Below are 23,008 nucleotides of genomic sequence, written 5' to 3'. Positions count from 1 at the left end.
CAAAATTGCGAAAGCAAGCAGTGGGAATCACGCTGTAAGAGTCTTTGTCGACCCCGCTTTCCCACTTCACCAACGCGTGCATCACCGCCATTCTACCTTCACCTTCTCGTCCGTTTTTTCTGCGCCTTTTTCCCCCGACAAGTCACGGCACAAAAAACAGTCCCGCTCTGCATTCTGGTACTTGGCGTTCTTAATAACACCAACAGGGTGTAATCGCATAGACCACTCGAGTATAAAGTACTACATATCCCATCAGTTACAGTTTTTTTTCATCATCTGAAACTGCAATTTAGCACTTTCAACTGTTTCTTAGTGATTCCTAGAATTACTAACCGGTATTGTAGTCAATGTGTTTATAACCTTTTTTGTTTAACGATTTGTGTGTTATCCTATGGGATCCCATGGTCTTTGATTTGGTCACGGAAGTGATTTGTCTTTGATTTGTTGATCTAGAGTTGAATTTTAATTAGTTTTTCCCTTTTGTATAATTAGTGTAGTGCTACATTTAGTCTTTGTTTTTAAATAAATTTGACAATTTATATCTTTGGAATTGGTGTCTGCGTCCAATTATTACAGAAATTGAGTTCTACAAGACTCCAGGATTCGTGATAAGGTGATACTATGAATTCACTTCTTTAATTGAAATGTATAAGTGTACCTTACGCTACATATATGTATGTATGTATGTATGTCCAATTGCTTTGACAATACAAATGAATTGAATTGAGAGGGAGAGAGAGAGAGAGAGAGACAGACAGACAGACTGACAAACAGAAAAACAGACAGACACAGACACACACACACACAGAGCCAGCCAGCCAGCCAGCTCAGCGATGACATCACGAGCCTCTCTCAGCTGACTGCTATGACATCACAGAGCATGAACATTCTGTTGCTTGCCGTCTGTCAACCACTCAGTCACTGCCAGCCAGACTGGCTGGCTGTCTGGATAGGGGGGCTGCTTGCTGCTGCTGCGTACCTTAGCTAGCTTATTTGCTTGACCGGCCTTCCTACTCCTCTGCCCACATGCCCACCTATGCCCGATCTGCTGTTCACCTGGATCACAGCTCCGCCCCAACAAGGCAGAGCCCCCCAAGAATGGTACAAACTCACCCACGATCCCCTCCACGGAAAGCTTTAGCAAAAGGCAAAAGCGTTATACGTAATGAAGAGGAACCCGAGTCCAAGACGCATCCGACCAGCCATACATATTTGTGTGTATTAAAGATCACATTTTCTTACATTTAGTTTTTCTGTACTTTATTACATCTTATTGTGATTTATAAAAGTATTGTTTCTTTTCCATATGTATGTATGTATGTGTGTGTGTGTGTGTGTGTGTGTGTCTGTCTCTGTGTGAAAGTTAGTGTGTGTGTCTGTACGTGTGTGTGCCTGTCTCTGTGTGAAAGTGTGTGTGTGTGTGTGTGTGTGTGTGTGTATATGTCTCTCTGTGAAAGTGTGTGTGTGGGTGTGACAGTGTGTGTGAGTGTCTGTCTGTCTGTCTGTCATGTAACTCGCACATCTGTGAGGGCACCATTTTTGCAGAAGAGATGTACACATTTTGGAGCAACATATGCTGCCATCCAGACATCATCTTTTCCAGTGACGTCCCTGCATTTTCAAACAGATCACATTTTATTACACTTTGTTTATCTGTACCTTATTACATCTTATTGTGATTTATACTTGTAATGTTTCTTTTCCATATATATGTATGTACAGTGGGGGAAAAAAGTAATTGATCCCCTGCTTATTTTGTACGTTTGCCCACTGACAAAGAAATGATCAGTCTATAATTTTAATGGTAGGTGTATTTTAGCAGTGAGAGACAGAATAACAACAAGAAAATCCAGAAAAATGCATTTCAAAAAAGTTATAAATTGATTTGCATGTTAATGAGGGAAATAAGTATTTGACCCATTTTCAATGCCCTGGCTTAGGGAAGGAGGTTCTCACCCATGATTTGACGGTACATGGCCCCGTCCATCGTCCCTTTGATGCGGTGCAGTTGTCCTGTCCCCTTAGCAGAAAAACAGCCCCAAAGCATAATGTTTCCACCTCCATGTTTGATGGTGGGAATGGTGTTCTTGGGGTCATTCCTCCTCCTCCAAACACGGCGAGTTGAGTTGATGGCAAAGAGCTTGATTTTGGTCTCATCTGAGACCACTTTCACCCAGTTCTCCTCTGAATCATTCAGATGTTCATTGGCAAACTTCAGACGGGTCTGTACATGTGCTTTCTTGAGCAGGGGGACCATGCGGGCGCTGCAGGATTTCGTTCCTTCTAGGCATAGTGTGTTACCAATTGTTTTCTTGGTGACTATGGTCCCAGCTACCTTGAGATCATTAACAAGATCCTCCCATGTAGTTCTGGGCTGATTCCTCACCGTTCTCATGATCATTGAAACTCCATGAGGTGAGATCTTGCATGGAGCCCCAGACTGAGGGAGACTGACAGTTATTTTGTGTTTCTTCCATTTGCAAATAATCGCACCAACTGTTGTCACCCTCTCACCAAGCTGCTTGGTGATGGTCTTGTAGCCCATTCCAGCCTTGTGTAGGTCTACAATCTTGTCCCTGACATCCTTGGACAGCTCTTTGGCCATGGTGGAGAGTTTGGAATCTGATTGATTGATTGCTTCTGTGGACAGGTGTCTTTTATACAGGTAACGAGCTGAGATTAGGAGCACTCCCTTTAAGAGAGTGCTCCTAATCTCAGCTCGTTACCTGTATGAAAGACACCTGGGAGCCAGAAATCTTGCTGATTGATAGGGGATCAAATACTTATTTCCCTCATTAACATGCAAATCAATTTATAACTTTTTTGAAATGCGTTTTTCTGGATTTTCTTGTTGTTATTCTGTCTCTCACTGCTAAAATACACCTACCATTAAAATTATAGACTGATCATTTCTTTGTCAGTGGGCAAATGTACAAAATCAGCAGGGGATCAAATACTTTTTTCCCTCACTGTATGTATGTATGTATGTATGTATGTAAGTGTGTGTGTGTCTGTCTCTGTGTGAAAGTGTGTGTGTGTGTCTGTCTGTGAAAGTGATTGTGTGTGAAAGTGTGTCTGTCTGTCTGTCTGTCTGTGAAAGTGTGTGTGTGTGTGTGTGTGTGTGCGTGTGTCTGTCTGTGAAAGTGTGTGTTTGTGTGTGTATGGGTGTGACAGTGTGTATGAGTGTCTGTCATGTAACTCGCACATCTGTGAGGGCACCATTTTTGCAGAAAGAGATGTACACATTTTGGAGCAACATATGCTGCCATCCAGACATCGTCTTTTCCAGGGACGTACCTGCATTTTTCAGCAGGATAACGCCAAACCACATTCTGCCCAGATTTCAAGCGCATGGTTGCATAGGCAGAGAGTGCGGGTGCTAGCATGGCCTGCCTGCAGTCCTGACCTGTCTCCGAATTGAGAATGTGTGGCGCACTATGAAGTGCAAATTAAGACAACGAAGGCCCTGTGCAGTTGCGCAGCTGAGGAAATGCATAATGGATGAATGGGGGAAAATCCCGCTTGCTAAACTTAACCAAGTGGTGTCTTCAGTGCCCAAGTGCTTAATAAGTGTTATTAAAAGAAAAGGTGATGTTACATAGTGGTAAACAGTCGACTGTCCCAACTTTCTTGGTTTCTTTTCACTGCTAATGAGATGCTGTAGAGTGAGTTAGTTATATTGCTTTCAGGAGCTCTAATCGTATTGATGAGTTCATGCAGCATTTGTAATTGAATTTCAAAAAGAAATCTTTGCTGTCTGGCCTGTGTGTATGAGATGTACTCTGTCAATCTTTGGCTAACAACTGAAACATTGGTAGAACAGAAATGGCAACATAAAAAAGAAAAGTACATTTTAAAAGAGCACATTAAATAGGATGAATATACAGTTTTTTACAATCACTTTGTCACTAATTTCAGAACCTTGATGTCATTTTTCAAAACTCTAGACACAAAACTCAAAACGGTCATCACTTGTAACACAGGCTGTCCAATGTTCAAAACATTGCATTGTGCATTCATATCTTTAAAGAAACCTAGCACTTGCAGACTTGTTGGTTCAAATAACTCATTTATCATGAAATACCATAGTAACATAGTAACACAGAAGATACCGATAGTTTCACTGTGTAGTTGTTCGTACAATCATTAAATATTGTAGTACAAAATATGTGATACATGTTTCATTATGGTACTACACATAAATACATCACTGTAAAAGGACTAGTAGAGAGAATACTACAGACACAGTGGAATCATTGAACAAAATCTGAAATGTATTGATGCAATACAATCAAATCACACCATAGGTTTCTTTGAATCCATGCAACAATAATTAGCTACAAAAACGAACAAAACTACAGTAAAATGTCAACTGCAGTGTTCCTCACCTGGCTTAGTGTAAAAAGCAAAACAAAGGATTGATTACTGTACTTCTAAATTTCCATCAGCCCTGTGTTCAGGTTCAGGTTCTCACAACCATTTTTCACAAGAGGCATTTTGAAACTGAACATACTTGAACATACTCAGTCATCAGCTGCTTCACTCTGTCTGCATTTCTTTCAAAAGGCACACTATACTCTGTGCTACACATTGGTATGCAGTATACAGTCATTTGACAATTGAGAGTAGCCTAATGTTTAGTGCATGCTGAAGACTTGCCGCTTCTCAGTACGGACATTTCTGATGATTGAGGCCACAGTTGATCCTGAGTTGATTCTGAGGTTTGATTGAATCATTGTAGCTGCCTCAGTCATGGTCATGCCATGATTTACAAAATGGTCTACAACTATTTCTCGGATTTCACTGGACACTATTTGCTGTTGCTGCCGCTGTCTGGTCCGTGGCCTTGTCCTCTACCACGTTCCCCCAACACCTCTCAAATGAGGCCCATGGCTGCCTCTCTGGTGAGGCCTAAGCCCTCCTCTATGACGAGGCCCACGACCACCTCTCAGAAGGGGTGCATGTCCCCTTCCATTCCTTTGACCACCACGTCTTCCTCCTCCCACTGCTTGACCTCTATTGTGACCTGGATGACCTGCCGGCTCCATGTTATCACTGTGTTGCTCGGGTGGATAGCACTCATTTCACTCGATACTCGTACCACAATGTGAAATCAATCATCAATAACCAGTTGGCAGTATTGGAAAAGCAATTACAAGGGCCTGCATACATACAGTAATGTCAAATCTGATGTGGAAGAACAATCATCTTCAACCAGGTTGGAGCGTTAGTTGCAATGCCTTTAATACACGCAGCGTGGAGAGGAACAGTGACTCAAGAAGATCCCAAAGTCGCTCTGCCTTCATTTTAACAGTCAGAGCTTTTATACACAAAAATCAAAGAGCTGGTTATAATCAGAAAGTCATTACTATGTTATCTTAAAAGTTAGCTAAGCAGAATTTATATCATTATAGGACAGAGTTCATAGATCAACACATGGATTAGGGAGCAGGCACTTCAATCATACTGTTTGACATTGTCTCCAAGATTCTCATCGTAAATAACAAGCAGAAATCAAACTACCTTCTGGCCTGACCTTCTAGCTTGACCTTATCTTTCTTAAGTATACAAGAGAGAAAAACAGGTATTAGAGAAAGAATTTCTAACTTTCCTTCCACACTGAAAACATGGTGTGGAAAAGTGCTACATGATGATGAATGATGATGAAATATTACATCCATAGATAATGTAGTCCAACTGGTTCATGCTCCTCGGTTATTGGTGTCAATGGATCTCATTATCCTGAAACTTTCATGATCGAAACATGGAATACTGTTCGTCAGTTTCCATAAAACTATGAATTAAGAGTAATGCAACAGTCACTTATCATTTTGAGCAGCTGTATCAATTGATAGTTAGATCTTTGTAATGAAATGAATAGACAGTGATCTCAGATGTAATGTGTGAATTGCATTTTGAAATGGTAATACTTTGACGTTAAGTTGTATCATTTTAGTTCAATGAACAAATGATCTGAGGTTGATGTGTATTGTATCCAAGCAATTGAAAAATGTGCATTTTGATCATCGGGTGTGAGTTTAGTGTCTAGAGTTTTGAAAAATGACATCAAGGTTCTGAAATGAGTGCCAAAGTGATTGTAAAAAAGTGTAATATCAGGGGACAGTGGCTATTAGTGATCTGGCCTTCCGTGGCCTCTGTATTAATGTAACAGGTCACATTGTATGTGTACACTGATACTTGATAGTATAATATAGTACAAGTAAAAAACATACATAGGTATCATAGAAGTATTTTGCAGAAATGATTAAGGATAGTTATCAAAATGGAGAGGAAATGCTAAATCCAGTCTCCCCAGGCTGAGCTTCTATTGCTACACCTGCTAAGTGGCTGCTGGCCCCACTATATGGATAGAGCCACACCAAGTACAAGAGTCTCCCCATTGCTATTTATATCTCCCTATCCAGTCTTCTATACGTGTCAGGTATACAAGTGTGTGTGTGTGTGTGTGTGTGTGTGTCTGTCTGTCTGTCTGTCTGTGAAAGTGTGTGTGTGTGTGTGTGTGAAAGTGTGTGTGAGTGTCTGTCTGTCTGTCTGTCATGTAACTTGCACATCTGTTAGGGCACCATTAATGCAGAGATGTACACATATTGTTTATTTTCCATATATATGTATGTATGTATGTATGCATGTCCAATTGCTTTGACAATACAAATGCACTGAATTGAGACAGAGAGAGAGAGAGAGAGAGAGAGAGAGGTGCTAAGGCACATTTGTAACATAAATTAGGGAACATTTGAAACATGCTTAGGGAACATTCATAAGAACATAAGAACATAAGAAAGTTTACAAACGAGAGGAGGCCATTCGACCCATCATGCTCGTTTGGTGTCCATTAATATCTAAGTGATCCATGGATCCTATCCAGTCTATTTTTAAATGTTCCCAAACTTTCAGCTTCTACCACTTTCCATCTTGAATGCCTTGAAGCCCAATTTCCATTTGTTGTCCCCTGGTGCGTGTGTCCCTGCTGATCTGGAAAAGCTCCTCTGGTTTGAGGAACCTTTCATGATTTTGAAGACTTGGATCAAGTCCCCACGTAATCTCCTCTGTTCCAGGGTGAAAAGGTTCAGTTCCCTCAGTGTCTCCGAGTAGGACTTTCCCTTCAGACCTGGAATAAGTCTGGTTGCTCTCCTCTGAACTGTCTCTAAAGCAGCAATATCCTTCTTGAAGTGTGGTGCCCAGAACTGTACACAGTATTCCAGATGAGGTCTAGCGCATTGTACAGTCTTAACATTACTTCCCTTGTTTTAAATTCTACACTTTTGACGATATACCCTAGCATTCTGTATGCCTTTTGTATTGCTTCCCCACATTGTTTGGATGGAGAAAGTGAATCCACATAGAATCCTAGGTCTTTCTCATGCATTACTTCATCTAGATCTGTACCTCCCATAGTGTAATTATAGTGGACATTTTTGTTTTACTGCATGTATTACCTTGCACTTGTCCACATTGAATTTCATTTGCCAGGTGTCAGCCCACAACTGAATTTATCTAAGTTCCTCTGAATAGCATGTGCTGCCAAGATTGTATCTGCTAAGCCACCTATTTTAGTATCATCTGCAAATTTGACAAGGTTGCTAAGTATCCCAGAGTCCAGATCATTAATATAGATTAGAAAAAGCAAAGGCCCTAGTACTGATCCCTGTGGAACTCCACTAACAACCTCACTCCAGTTAGAAGTGACTCCTCTAATCTGTTTCCTATACATCAACCAGTTCATAATCCATCTACTTACATGACCCTGAATGCCTACAGCTTCCAATTTGAGGATCAGTCTTTGGTGTGGAACCTTATCAAAAGCTTTTTGGAAATCTAAGTATATCATATCATATGCTTTCACGTGATCTACAGCTGCAGTTGCATGTTCAAAAAAATGTATTAAGTTAGTAAGACATGATCTGCCTCGTCTAAACCCATGTTGACTATCTCCAAGAATATGGTTTTCATTGAGATGCTCCTCTATTTTCTGTCTAATCATTTTTTCCAACATTTTACAGGTGATGCAGGTGAGACTGATTGGTCTGTAATTTCCTGGCTCAGTTTTGTCCCCTTTCTTGTGGATTGGTATGAAATTTGCTGTCTTCCAGTCAGTGGGAACATCCCCTGTTCTAAGTGTCATTTGAAATAATCGAGTTAACGGCCTATACATAATTTCCCTCATTTCTTTAAGTACTGTTGGAAATATCCCATCTGGCCCAGGTGATTTGTTTGATTTTAATTCTGCTAGTCCCTTTAGTACCTCCTCCTCATTTATCCTCATCTCTCTTAGGGTTTGACTGGATTGATTGTCAACCTGTGGCATGTCATCTGTTTTTTCTTTTGTAAAAACCTCTGTGAAATACTCATTTAGAATATTTGCCACATCTTGTTCGTTTTCCAAGATACCTCCATTTTTGCCCTTTATCTGTTTCACCTCCACCTTAATTGACCGCTTGCTGTTGTAATTTTGAAAAAAGCTCATTGCATTGGTTGTAGCTCCAAGAGCTATGTTTCTTTCTATTTCCCTCTTTGCTTTCCTGATCCCTTTCTTAAGATCTCTTTGCAGCTCAACATATTCTATGTATTTTGTTTCATCACCATCCCTTTTGTATGTGCTATACAACATTTTCTTCCTCTTTATATTTTTTTGCATGCCTCTGGTTTGTATGTATGTATGTATGTATGTATGTATGTATGTATGTGTGGAAGGAAAGTTAGAAATTCTTTTCTCACAACTGTTTTTCTCTCTTGTATACTTAAGAAAGATAAGGTCAAGCTAGAAGGTCAGGAGGCCATAAGGTAGTTTGATTTCTCTTTGTTATTTACAATGAGAACCTTGGAGACAATGTCAAACAGAATGACCTACGTGCCTGTTCACTAATACCATGTATAGACCTATGAACTCTGTTCGATAATGATATATGTTCTGCTTAGTTAGCCTTTAAGATAACATAGTAATGACTTTCTAGCATGTATGTATGCATGTATATATATATATATATATATATATATATATGTATGAATGTATGTATGTCCAATTGCTTTTGACAATACAAATGAATTGAGAGGGAGAGAGAGAGAGAGAGAGACAGACAGACAGACTGACAAACAGAAAAACAGACACACACACAAACACACACACACACAGAGCCAGCCAGCCCGCCAGCCAGCCAGCCAGCCAGCCAGCTCAGCGATGACATCACGAGCCTCTCTCAGCTGACTGCTATGACATCACAGAGCACGTACATTCCGTTGCTTGCCGTCTGTCAACCACTCAGTCACTGCCAGCCAGACTGGCTGGCTGGCTGGATGTGGGGGCTGCTTGCTGCTGCTGCGTACCTTAGCAAGCTTATTTGCTTGACCGGCCTTCCTACTCCTCTGCCCACATGCCCACCTATGCCTCTACTCCAAGATACTTATACAATAGAAAAACTATGGTAATAATAATATAGCCCAAGACAAAAAATATTAATCTTTCTAGACTGTATTAAAGTTCAGCACTTCGGAAAAATAGAATTATTTTGTATTTCAATAAAACAAAAATTATTACTGGTATCCACACACCCAACCAATGTAAATGTCACGGACGGTGTTAATTAGCTCCTTAATCACCATTACTTATTATATTTATATTTCACTTCACTTTATGCAATATGGCTTGTGTATTTTGTTTGGTTCTATATTGCCATTATTTTGTGTGTTGATTATCTTTCACTTTATTGTTTAATTTGTTATTCACGTATTATTTTGATTGTTTGCACGCGTGCCTTATTATTTTTGTTTCTTCTTTCTTTCACAACTCACCTGGGTCCACCTGCACTCTTCACACGCGTCCCCACTTAATCACCCTGCCCTGGGAGAGGAGAGGATTATCTGCTGTAGTCCACTTTCCAATGTGGGAGGTCTCTGCGGCTCATATCTCATTCAATTATTTATTCATTTATCCTACATCAAGTTTATTTATTTTCCCACGTTTCATTCAATCACCATCAGAAGCTCTCTGTGCTAAAAGTGGCAGCACATTTGTCTCACACACATCAAACTCACCTTTTCCTGCTTCCCAAGCCTTATCAACTTACTCAGACCCTCGTCAACTTACTCAAACCCTCTTCAACTTTGGTTAACATTGCTCTGCATTCTAACAGCTATTCTTTCTCCTATTCTTAATCTCTTACAAGAAATGTATTCAGGTTTTTTTATCAATATGTTTTATTTATATTTATACAGATGTCACTCCATTATTCGTTTATTGAAGTCATATATGTACCTAACAAAATATTAGCCAATAGGCCATTGATCTCAATAATGATTCCCATAATCCTAGGACACCTTCTCTTTTACTCTTCCTTTCCATTCTTACTTTTCTCCTGTAAAGCATTTTATATTACTTGAGCTTACTTATTCTATAGTTGTAATCTTATACTTCTGCGGTATCTTACCCTTTTCCTACATCACTCATCTTAAAACCATGGTCTACTTTGACTTTCATTTCAGGTATTATATGCTAGGCACCAATAACCAAACATTTTCTGAAAGACTGTAACATGTCACCAGACTGTTTACATTCTCCTGCTTTCACAGGCTGTCAGGGCTGCACCAGGCTCTCTTCTAGCCTTTCGTTTCCTTGAATTTGACTTTTGACAGCGCTTGTCCATAACATGATGTTTAACAAACAAATTCTGGTTCTTCTTGTGGAGACACCATGACTATTTATATATTACTATTATTATCCATCTGTTTATTCAATGTATATTTTGGATTACTTTTCTTATAATAGTCTTTCTTTCTGATTTCTGATGCTTGAGGCACTCTGTATAGAGCCAAAGATCCTCATGAATATGATAAATCTGTTGTTACATTTTTAAATATAATTCTAAAATGATTGCCAAAACATAGACATTTACCTTATATCACCTTCAAACTATACATATACATAAACACACAAAGCACATACACATTGATATCTAAAGATAATTCAGATATCCGATCTGTGGCATGTTTTATTGACCCTGCAGTGTCTCAAACAGCCCTTATAACTTATTATTTAAGCTTATGATTATTTAGAATAAAATGTCAAATAATCCCACTCGATTATTTCATTATTTCACTATCTCAGTTTTCTTGATCCATTGTGAAAAAGTTCTGTTATTTCCTCCTCATCTGTAGAGGCTACATTAGCCCACTCCCCGGTCTGATATTCTCGTAGTAACTGTATCCAAATGTTGGGCGGACATTTAGCCTTCACGATGATGTGTACATCGTGCGGGTGAAGGAGGTGAATAACCATCTTTTCATCTAGAATATCCCAAAAAGTTGTGTTACCCTGGTTTGGTTTTAATTTTGGGAGGGACGCCCATATCATTTCTTTTTCTCCTGGGGAGAAGGGGACATGGGTTTTAGTCGTATAGACTATTGATTGACCTTCCTCTTTACTCTGTCTAGTTTTGACTTGCATGGGTGCAGCTGGGACCGTTTTCAGAGCGGTCAGATCTGGATACAATGTATTATTATAACCAAAATCAGTGATTGATTTATATTCCGGATTATATGGGGGAGGAGCGCTAGCAAAACCTCCTTTTTCATATTCCCATGCTTTGCGATCTAAATCATCCCAATCGGGCCTGTCGTCCTCGGAGTGATCTGTGTCGCGACGCGCTCCTAACACGGCAGCACATCGCGCACCTACACCTTCACCTTTTCTGACCACTTTTCTTGCCCTTCTAATTTGCCTTGTAGTTCTATTAATTCTATCGTATTTTTCACAACTTCTTCTCTCAATTCACATTACTGTTTATGATGATCTTCCATTTCTGTTATTTTCTTTTCTTGATTCTCACCAACCTGACACAATATCACAATTCCTTTCTCTGTCTTATCTGGTTGTTGTTGCTTCCACCAGTCCCGGTGCTCCTTCGGAGACCAGTCTTTCTCCCAACTTCCTTCCAACATTTTCTTCTCTACATTCTGTTTTTTTATTTCTCAAAAAACCAATAATGCTGGTGTCACTCACTGTGACGATTTATCTGAAATATTACATTATTATATATTATATTATGTATATATATTATAATAAAAACAAACACTCCAGTAAGGTACGGACACCCGTACATGACACTGGCTAAGGTAAGGGAACCCATAAACAACCATAAGCACCCCCGGACCTAGGACAGCCTGTAACTTGCTAACTTGCTAACTGTTTTGTTTGCTTCTCATCGTTTGCTGCTAGTTGCATGCCAAACGAGTTCGTTCTGTCCAAAATATAAGCTTTTTTTCTTCTAATAAACTCAATAAAAATACAGTGCACTAGCAACTATTTCCCTTTCAAAAGTTGTAGTCCCGTTTCAGTTAAAACAAAATGTGTTCTTCAAACAAAGAAAATACTTGTGTTTCTTTTCCCTCTTTACCTGCTCTTATCACAAAGCTTCTCAACACAATCTCAGGTGCAGGTGCACTCTGCGCTATCCTTTGCCCGAGCTTTGTCCAGGAAAACTCACTGTAGCCATCTTAGTTCAACACGGGCTCTCCTTACCTGCGAGTCACACGGGTCCAGTTCACTTTGCAAGTGAACAGTCTCTTCTCAGAAACAATAAGGAAACTTGGAAAGAAACACAATCCCAGGTCGGTGTTAAAAAAAAGTTCTTTGTTTTCATATTAAAAGAAAACATTTGTATTTTCTCTGCACACTTCACAGCTCCAATTAGCACACTCAACTAATCCCTGCCCCCCTCAGAACCGTCACTAAAGAAAGGTACTCACAGTCATTTTAAATATGACAACCTGTAGTGCTTGTTTTCAAAATATGATCTTATTATCACTTGAACCAAATAAATCCTTTGACCCACTAATACCAAATTACAGTTAGGGGGGCCACAGATGTGATTTGAAAATACGATCTTCCATGTCTTTCTGTTGTGTTTTGACCTGGGGATCTGTAATTGTCCAAGTGGCTACTGCACATGTACTTATTTAATATTAAATGTGTTATTTAATTAGGCTTGGTTCTGGTGAGCATGTACAAGACGTCAGCTTTTTAAATAACTGTGTGTATTGGATCATACACATTTTAGAAATACTCTCTCAAACTTCCCGCACTGGTACCTCACCAGGGAGGTAGAAAACAGCAATAGCATTGAAAAAGTGTGATTGTAGTTCTGCTCTTCTGCAATATATTTCTACAATATCTTTAACATCTTCTTTAACATTGTTTTAAAGGCTGGGACCAATATGGTGGAATATCTCCAACACACGGACATTGAGAGACTCGACCCCTTTGTGCTGCTGCTCAGAGACCAACTCTCAGTTGTCTCTGAGTAGGCTATGGATCAACTTCCTTTCCTAATATGAAGGAGACCATGGATACAAAACCTATGAAAAACAGGTGATTATTGTTATTCTTCTCATTATAAACTACGTAATACATCTCTCCCATAAAGTACAACAGGATAGTGGTGACGTCATTCAGGATTGGATTGCCATTGGTCAAAAGCCCTCTGAGAGAAATTGTGTGGCGACACTCCACACTCTTAGAAGAAATTGTTCTGCACAGAACCATAAAGGGTTCCTCGAGTAATCGCTCTGGTGGATCCCTTTATGGTTCTATGTAGAACCCCTTCAAAGGGGTTACATGAAGAACCCCCAAACATAGCGTTCTACACAGAACCATTCGTTTTAAAATGTTATATATAGAACCCATTCAAAAGGGGGACACGTGCTATACCTGAATTTGTTTTCCAAATACAATCTTTAAAAAATGTATGAGTTCATATATACAAACACACATACACAACGTAGAAATCGCACTACTAGTGAAGTAACTTCATTTACATTATATGCCACAACTCCTCAATTTGGAACGCAAAAACAAGACATCTGATGTAAAAGTGTAAACTAATTACGAACAGCACTTTTGATTTTTATCTTCAATTCAGGGGCTACTTATTCGAACAGTAAACTGTATTCTCTCTTCAGAGTGACTGGAATGTTTTTGCCTACATTCAACTTAAATATGAAAGTTTCCAAAAACGGCATAGTTTTCTTTAAGGCTATTCAATGCCAAACACAAAATTCTCTCTGCTTTCAGTGCTTGTCCTTCAGCACAATTACACAGGTTCATGATGTTCTCATTTCAATACATTGTTTTCTTATTTAAACTATTTGACTTTGAGCTTACATTGAGAATAAAATCACTTTTGCAAGTAAAACCTGGCCAAGAAAGGAAGCAGCACTACAATAAAACAATACACAGAATACAAAGCAGTTCCTTCAAAAGTGAAAGTGATAAAGAGTGATGTCTGTCAGTAAATTACGTTGAGATACATATTGGTTATTTTGAATTAGGAGTCCAACTTCAATAACTTCTATTAACAAGCCAAAATACAGATCAGAATTACGGGTAATTGAAAATAATATGTAGCGCCTAGGTAAGCTTGGATGTGTTCAGAGAAACACTAAAAACGGACCTTCCTCACACCCGTCTTGTTGAGGTGGACGTGGTCATACAGGTGATGTGGCTGGATGTCTCAGTGGTGTGCCAGGTGGACGTTGGGGAGGAGGGCACATCTTCGGGATACTTCTGCGTTGATGGCCTGGATGATGTGCAGGGGCACGTCTGTGCGGGGCAGCAGTGTGGAGATGGTGATTTTGGCAGTTTGGAATTCCTCTGTGGCTTTCTTTGCCACCTGTCTCAGGGCTGAGGCCACATCGCCCCTGCGGGCACTCAGGTCGTTAGTGCCGGTGTGGATGAGGATGTGTTTGACCTGGCACAGCCTCCTCTTGGAGAGCAGCTCCAGGGCTCTCTGTGCTGTCGGGCACCAAAGCTTTTTCACTTTTCGCCCAGGGAAGAGGCGCCTCTCATCCAGGAACTTCCCATTGGAGTCGCTCAGAATGACCACCTCTGTGTTGACCTGCCACTCCGGGTTTTGCTTCGGGAGTGGTGGGGGCAGCGGGTGTGTTTTAGGGGAGTGGCGTTTCAGGGGTTTGTGTATTAGTGGCAGCTCTGGTGATAGTGGGGGTGTCAGGAGTGGTGGGGAGTGTGGGTGGATCAGTGGGTGCGTCAGTGGGTGCGTCAGGGGTTGTAGGTGTTGTGGGGTCAGTGCAGTGCAGTCTCTGTGTTCCTCTCTTAGCTTCTCCAGCTGGCTCTGCAGGCTCCTCAGCTGGCTGTGCTGGGGTGTCCTGGTCAGCTCCTCCCTCGCTCTGTGCAGCTCCGTCCTCAGGGTTTGGCTCTGCTCCTCCTGGTCTCTCACTGCTGCTCTCAGCTCATGGATCTCAGCCTTGTGGTGCATCTTTAGTCCCTGAACTCCGCAAACTTCAGCTCCAGCACTGATAGGCATTCCTTTAGTGTTTTAATGTTGCTGGAGAGTTTTGGGGAGACAGGGGGGCAGTCTGTGGGAGATGGGGCACTGTCTGGCTCCGTGTGGCTGGGGGCAGACTGCAGGGTGGCCGGCTCTGGCTCTTGTTTCTCTACCTCAGTCTGCTGCTTTGTGGTGTGGAAGCTGAGAGCTAATTGGTCCAGGCTGCTCTCGCTGCCCTGCACCATGATGGTCCCGTTGTGGTATACATTAAAAGTGAGCATCACACTGTCTGTGTCTTTCTCTACCAGCACTGAGATCTGCCTGCCTCTGCTAATGCCCCTCTTGTTGTTATTGGGGTATGTCTGGCACAGGGTTTTGTGAAAGGCGGTGTAGAACAGTAGATTGTTCTTGACCCTGTTTTCTCCTTTACCGGTGTAGTCTAGGATGAGGGTCTCAGGAGATGCTCTCATCACAGCTTGTTTGTAGTCCTTCTTAGCCTGTGCAGAGCGAATGTCTTCAGGGTATCGGATTTCAAAAGGCAGCTCTGCAGTCAGACTGCTGTTCGATAGATTTCTATCAGTCTCAGTGGCAGTTGGGCTCTCTCCTACTGTCACTCTATTCAAATTGGAGCTCTGCATTTTCATTGGCTTTCTTCTTTTTGTGTTTCTCTTAAAATTATTATTTTTTGAATACTTTTTCTTCTGAATTTCTATTCCATGTCTTCTGTGTATGTTTATAGTGCTATATATTCATTTGTAAATGACAAATTAAATCCGCTTATGTATAAAAACAAATGTTTTTTAGGAGCTCATATTCCTCTCTCTCTCTCTCTCTCTCTCTCTCTCTCTCTCTCTCTCTCTCTTTCTCTCTCTCCCTCTCAATTCAATTCATTTGTATTGTCAAAGCAATTGGACATACATACATACATACATACATGCTAGAAAATCATTACTATGTTATCTTAAAGGCTAACTAAGCAGAACATATTTCATTATAGAACAGAGTTCATAGATCTACACATGGTTTTAAGGAACAGGCACGTAGGTCATACCGTTTGACATTGTCTCCAAGGTTCTCATCGTAAATAACAAACAGAAATCAAACTACCTTATGGCCTCCTGACCTTCTAGCTTGACCTTATCTTTCTTAAGTATACAAGAGAGAAAAACAGGTTTGAGAAAATAATTTCTAACTTTCCTTCCATACAATAATACATACATACATACATACGGAAAATAAATAATAGAATTATGAATCTCAATATAATGTAATGAAGTACAGAAAAAGAAAATGTAATAAAATGTGATCTTTAATACATTCAAATAAAGAAAATAGGTTTACTATTTCCAGATTCCTTTTTGAAATACAATGACATGCATTACATACGAGTATTTACATTATATTTACAGCCGGTGCTCGTGTGTCACTGTGTCCCTCAGGCTGTGGTAGGCACTGACATATTGGGCAGCCAGGGTGGCTGTGTGTCCCTCCACCAGGAGGACTGAGCGTTTTTCTTTTTTCTCAGTTTTGTCACAGGTTGGGTGGGCATTCGTTATGTTGTTACAGAATTTGTCCCTTATTTTGGGCTAAAGCTTTCCGTGGAGGGGAACGTGGATCAGTTTGTACCATTCTTGGGAGGATCTGCCTTGTTGGGGCGGAGCTGTGATCCAGGTGAACAGCAGATCGGGCTTAGGTGGGCATTTGGGCAGAGGAGTAGGAAGGCCGGTCAAGCAAATAAGCTTGCTAAGATACGCAGCAGCAGCAAGCAGCCCCCCCATCCAGCCAGCCAGCCAGTCTGGCTGGCAGTGACTGAGTGGTTGACAGACGGCAAGCAACGGAATGTACGTGCTCTGTGATGTCATAGCAGTCAGCTGAGAGAGGCTCGTGATGTCATGGCTGAGCTGGCTGGCTGTCTGGCTGGCTGGCTCTGTGTGTGTGTGCGTGTGTCTGTCTGTCTGTCAATTCATTTCAATTCAATTCAAAGGTGCTTTATTGGCATGATCTATCACAATATTGCCAAAGCAGATACAAATGTTCTATCAATCAAGACAAAACATTGCAATACAAGATTCAGTGGAACAAATATAGTACACATTGAAATAAAATTAAGTAGGATATAAACCATATTTGTTGTTTGTATCAAAATTTGTGTCATGACATCAGAAAAATCACTGTTTTTATTTTGTTTTGCAAATGGAGTGCCACAGGCTGGTGTCTACACACTGTCTCGCAGGCTGTGGCAGGTGGATACATATTGCGCTGCTAAGAAGGCAGTGCGCTCCTCCTCTCCCAGCAGGACGGGGAGTTTGCAGCAATCGGGGATCATGCTGAACTCAGGGATATGCATTTTTAATATTTTAAAGTATGTCTCCCTGATTTTTGTGTATTTAGGGCAGGACAGCAGGAAATGCGCCTGTGTTTCGACCTCCCCTAGGTCACACTGGCTGCACAGCCGCTCTTCTCTGGCAACCCAGAATTTTCTGTAGCGGCCTTTTTCAATGGCGAGGCTGTGGTCACTGAGCCTGTATTTAGTTAGATTTTGTCTCTCTTTTATATTTTGGATTTTTAAGTATTCAGCCAATGTAATGTTTCTATTCAGGGCCCGGTAGCATTCCAATTTGTTTTGTAATTCTAATTCGTGTCTCTAATCTTTTGTGTATTTGCTTTTCAGGTACATGTCAATTTTCCCAATTGTTGTTGTTTTGGTCATTGTGTGTTCGGGCTCTGTGAGCCTCAGAGCCGTGGGGGCGTTTCTGTGTACGTGTAAGATGTTTTTATTAAATTCTAGGTGGAATATTTCCATGGGGCTTTTGTCCCAATTGTTGTTATTGAGGTTCATGAGGGGACCCCACACTTCGCTCCCATATAGCAGGATTGGTTGGATGATGGAGTTTAATATTTTAATCCAAATAGTTATTGGTATTGTTGTTTTCCCAAATTGTGTCTTTATGGCATAAAATGCCCGGCGTGCCTTGTCTTTTAATGCGTTTATAGCCAGGCTGAAGCTCCCTGACGCACTGATGGTCAGGCCAAGGTAGTTGTATCTGGTGCAGTGCTCTAATCCAGTGCTGCCCAGAGTGAAGCGGTACCTGTTTCCCTGAGATGGGGCTTTTTTCTGGAAAACCATAACTCTGGTCTTGTCCAGATTGACTGCCAGGGCCCATTTCTGACAGTACTGCTCTAGCAGCGCCAGGTTCTGCTGAAGCCCCTGCTCTGTGGGCGACAGCAGCACCAGGTCGTCTGCATAGAGCAGGAACTTGATCTCTGTGTCATGGAGAGTTAGGCTGCGGGCGTCAGACTGCTCCAACACTGTGGCCAACTCGATGATGTAGATGTTGAACAGTGTTGGACTCAGACTGCAGCCCTGTCTCACTCCCCGCCCCTGAGTGAAGAACTCTGTTCTTGAGTTGCCAATTTGAACTCCGCATTTGTTTTCAGAATACATTGATTTAATGATGTCATAAACTTTACCCCCTACACCACTCTGTAGAAGTTTATAAAATAATCCCTTGTGCCAGATTGAGTCAAATGCCTTTCTAAAGTCTACAAAACAGGCAAATATTTTTCCTTTATTGTTTTGGGTATATTTATTTATGAGGGTGTGTAGAGTGTAAATATGATCGGTTGTGCGGTGTTTTGGTAGGAAGCCAATCTGACTCTTATTCAGGACACTGTGCTTGGTAAGGAAGGCCAGTATCTGGGCGTTGATGATACTGCAGAACACCTTCCCCAGGTTACTGCTCACACAGCTGCCCCAGTAGTTATTGGGGTCTAATTTGTCTCCACTTTTAAAAATCGGGGTGATCAATCCTTGATTCCCGACCTCAGGGAAACACCCGGCTCTCAGCACCAGGTTAAAGAGTTTGAGCAGAGCCTCCTGCAGCTGCGGGCTGCTGTGCTTCAGCATCTCAGGGCTGATGCTGTCGGGGCCGCTGGCTTTCCTGGGTTTGAGGATTTTGAGTTGATGTTTTAGTTCCTGTATTGTAAATGGGTTATCTAAGGGATTTTGGTTATTCTTAATGATTTCTTCCAATTTATTTAGGTTTTTTAATATTTTAACCTGTTCTGGCTTTGGATTGTTTTCAACATTTTGGTAAAGTTTTTCAAAGTGTGTTTTCCAGATTTCTCCATTTTGAATTGGTATTTCATTTTTTGTTTTTGGGGTATTTATTCTGCCCATATAGTGGTCTTTTTTCTTACTGAGGAGTTGCTTGTAGTGCCGCAGGGCCTGGCAGTAGCTGAGGCGAGCCTCCTGGTTGTCGGGCTCTCTGTGTTTAGTGTTGGAGAGATGTCTCAGGTGTTTCCTAGAAGTTTCACACTCCTGGTCACACCACTGTTCTTTTTTTCTTTTAGACGATTTCATATTTTGGTTTTTAATTGTTTTAATGTTTGATTTTAAAGCCAGTCTCTCAAATATTTCATTCAGTGTTTTGGTGGCTGAGTTTATTCCGTTTTGGTTTATTTGATAGTGTGAGGAATGATATCTGTCTAACATGTTTTCAATCTCATCACTATTCAGGGCTCTTGTGTAGTTCTCTGTGCTGGGCTCTGACCATCTCTAACTGGGTGGCAGGGAGACCAGTTTTGTGGGAAGTTTGGCTCTGACTTGTGGCTGCGCTGATCTTTTTAGGTAAAGTGTTATTTGGCTGTGGTCTGATAGTGGAGATTGTTGTCTGACTATAAACGCATTGTTGGCTTGTGGGTCCAGGTCAGTTATGGCGTAGTCCACCACACTGCTGCCCAGAGCCGAGCAGTATGTGAATCTCCCCAGAGAGTACCCCCTGGTCCTGCCATTGATGATATATAGACCCAGGCTTTTACATAGGCGCACTACCTGCTTCCTGCTCTTGTTTACCACGCTGTCGTGGCTGTGTCAGTGTGGAGGTGTGTGTGTGGCACAGCGGGGAGTCTCCGAACAGGTGTGTGTTCCCCTCTGTATTGATGTAGTCCATCTCTCTGCCAGTCCTGGCATTGAGATCGCCACACAGCAGTACAGAGCCCAGGGTCTGGAAGTGGCAGATTTCGTTTTGAAGCTCATGAAAGCCTTCCTCATTATAGTAGGGGGAGTCTGCGGGTGGCATATAAATTGCACATAGGTATATATCTGTGTTATTTTGTAGGGTGTCTTTTCTGATTTTCATCCACAGGTGTGTGTCTCCTCTCTGTACTGGGCATAGGGCTGCTCGGAGCTCCTCCCTGTACCACACGATAATCCCCCACGAGGCCCTGCCACACCTGACTTTGGGTTTTTTATAGGAGGGCACAATCAGCTCCCTGTATCCATTGTATCCATCCAGTGTATAGACATATCTGCACAGCACCAAGTCTCTACAAGAATGAAAACATCTGAACTATTTACAGTGTTGATCAGTTCAGGGCCTGTGCTCTTCATTCCAAAAGTTGAGGAGCGTAAACCCTGCATATTCCAACTGCTTATTTTAAAGGACATGTTCATATATTTTATTATACTTGTCTCTTCTACATAAGAAAGTTTAATTTGTGGTCTACAACTGATATTATATTACTATTAATAATTATATATGGATATACATAATAATCACTCAAAGATTTTATCTTTGCATCAAAATATCAGAATAATTAAATCACATTTTTTCTTACTCTCCATCTCCACAACCATATATATGTGTGTTGAGGCTCAGTTAACTCAGCAGTGTGGTACAGATGACACTGAGGAGTTGCCTTATCTGGGCCAGCTGGGCAGCATCGGGCCTCCAGGCTCTGGAAGCCGCTGCTGCGTGGCTGTGTGGCTGTGCTGGTCCCCGGCTGTCCGCTCTGCTGTGCTGGACGGGCCCTCTGGGGATGGGGGGGTGGGGAATGGGGCCGCGGGGTCTCAGGGGCTGGGGCTGGGGTGGAGCCGGTGGCTGGGGATGTGGCCGGGGGCTGGGGGGTTTGCTCCTGGTCTCGAGGTGGGGGTGTGTGGGGTTTCGGCCCAGGGTTGTGTCCTTGAGGACCTTTGAGATGATCCTCACACCCGTCTTGTTGAGGTGGACGTGGTCATACAGGTGATGTGGCTGGATGTCTCAGTGGTGTGCCAGGTGGACGTTGGGGAGGAGGGCACATCTTCGGGACACTTCTGCGTTGATGGCCTGGATGATGTGCAGGGGCACGTCTGTGCGGGGCAGCAGTGTGGAGATGGAAATTTTGGCAGTTGGGAATTCCTCTGTGGCTTTCGTTGCTACCTGTCTCAGGGCTGAGGCCACATCGCCCCTGCGGGCACTCAGGTCGTTAGTGCCGGTGTGGATGAGGATGTGTTTGACTTGGCAAAGCCTCCTCTTGGAGAGCAGCTCCAGGGCTCTCTGTGCTGTGGAGCACCAAAGCTTTTTCACTTTTCGCCCAGGGAAGAGGCGCCTCTCAACCAGGAACTTCCCATTGGATTCGCTCAGAATGACCACCTCTGCGTTGACCTGCCACTCCGGGTTTGCGTCGGGAGTGGTGGGGGCAGCGGGTGTGTTTTGGGGGAGTGGCGTTTCAGGGGGTTGTGTATTAGTGGCAGGTCTGGTGATAGTGGGTGTGTCAGGAGTGGTGGGTAGTGTGGGTGGATCAGTGGGTGCGTCAGGGGTTGGAGGTGTTGTGGGGTCAGTGCAGTGCAGTCTCTGTGCTCCAGTGATGTGTAGCTCCTCTCTTAGCTCCTCCAGCTGGCTCTGCAGGCTCCTTAGCTAGCTGTGCTGGGGTGTCCTGGTCAGCTCCTCCCTCGCTCTGCGCAGCTCCGTCCTCAGGGTTTGGCTCTGCTCCGCCAGGTCTCTCACTGCTGCTCTCAGCTCATGGATCTCAGCCTTGTGCTGCATCTTTAGTCTGTGCATCTCATCCCGGAGCTGATCGCACAAGGAGGTCTGGGCCAGGGTGCTCAAGGTCTGCTCCCTGAACTCCGCAAACTCCAGCTCCAGCACTGATAGGCATTCCTTTAGTGTTTTAATGTTGCTGGAGAGTTTTGGGGAGACAGGGGGGCAGTCTGTGGGAGATGGGGCACTGTCTGGCTCCGTGTGGCTGGGGGCAGACTGCAGGGTGGCCGGCTCTGGCTCTTGTTTCTCTACCTCAGTCTGCTGCTTTGAGGTGTGGAAGCCGAGAGCTAATTGGTCCAGGCTGCTCTCGCTGTCCTGCACCATGATGGTCCCGTTGTGGTATACATTAAAAGTGAGCATCACACTGTCTGTGTCTTTCTCTACCAGCACTGAGATCTGCCTGCCTCTGCTAATGCCCCTCTTGTTGTTATTGGGGTATGTCTGGCACAGGGTTTTGTGAAAGGCGGTGTAGAACAGTAGATTGTTCTTGACCCTGTTTTCTCCTTTACCGGTGTAGTCTAGGATGAGGGTCTCAGGAGATGCTCTCATCACAGCTTGTTTGTAGTCCTTCTTAGCCTGTGCAGAGCGAATGTCTTCAGGGTATCGGATTTCAAAAGGCAGCTCTGCAGTCAGACTGCTGTTCGATAGATTTCTATCAGTCTCAGTGGCAGTTGGGCTCTCTCCTACTGTCACTCTATTCAAATCGGAGCTCTGCATTTTCATTGGCTGAGTCAACTACTGAGAATGCTTATTTATTTTATTAATACATATTTTTTTGTTTAATTATTTGTCTCTTACCTCCAATTCTTGTCTTCAGCTTTTCTTTTCTGACTTTTCTTCCTGAACTGTCTCTCTGCTTTCTTCTTTTTGTGTTTCTCTTAAAATTATTATTTTTTGAATACTTTTTCTTCTGAA

The 23,008-nt window shown here is 42.4% G+C and overlaps 1 non-coding gene across 1 annotated transcript; it reads right to left on the bottom strand.

The window, feature by feature from the left end:
• Nucleotides 1–1,070: 1,070 nt before the first annotated feature.
• LOC136720259 (U5 spliceosomal RNA) lies at nucleotides 1,071–1,185 on the bottom strand. Its single transcript, XR_010805424.1, has one exon. It is a non-coding gene; the product is annotated as a U5 spliceosomal RNA (small nuclear RNA).
• Between the last annotated feature and the right edge of the window lie 21,823 nt (nucleotides 1,186–23,008).

Source organism: Amia ocellicauda, unplaced genomic scaffold (assembly GCF_036373705.1).
Source record: "Amia ocellicauda isolate fAmiCal2 unplaced genomic scaffold, fAmiCal2.hap1 HAP1_SCAFFOLD_102, whole genome shotgun sequence".
NCBI classification, from domain to species: domain Eukaryota; kingdom Metazoa; phylum Chordata; class Actinopteri; order Amiiformes; family Amiidae; genus Amia; species Amia ocellicauda.
Note: the sequence above shows the minus strand (reverse complement) of the source record. Positions and strands in the feature narration are given on the sequence as shown.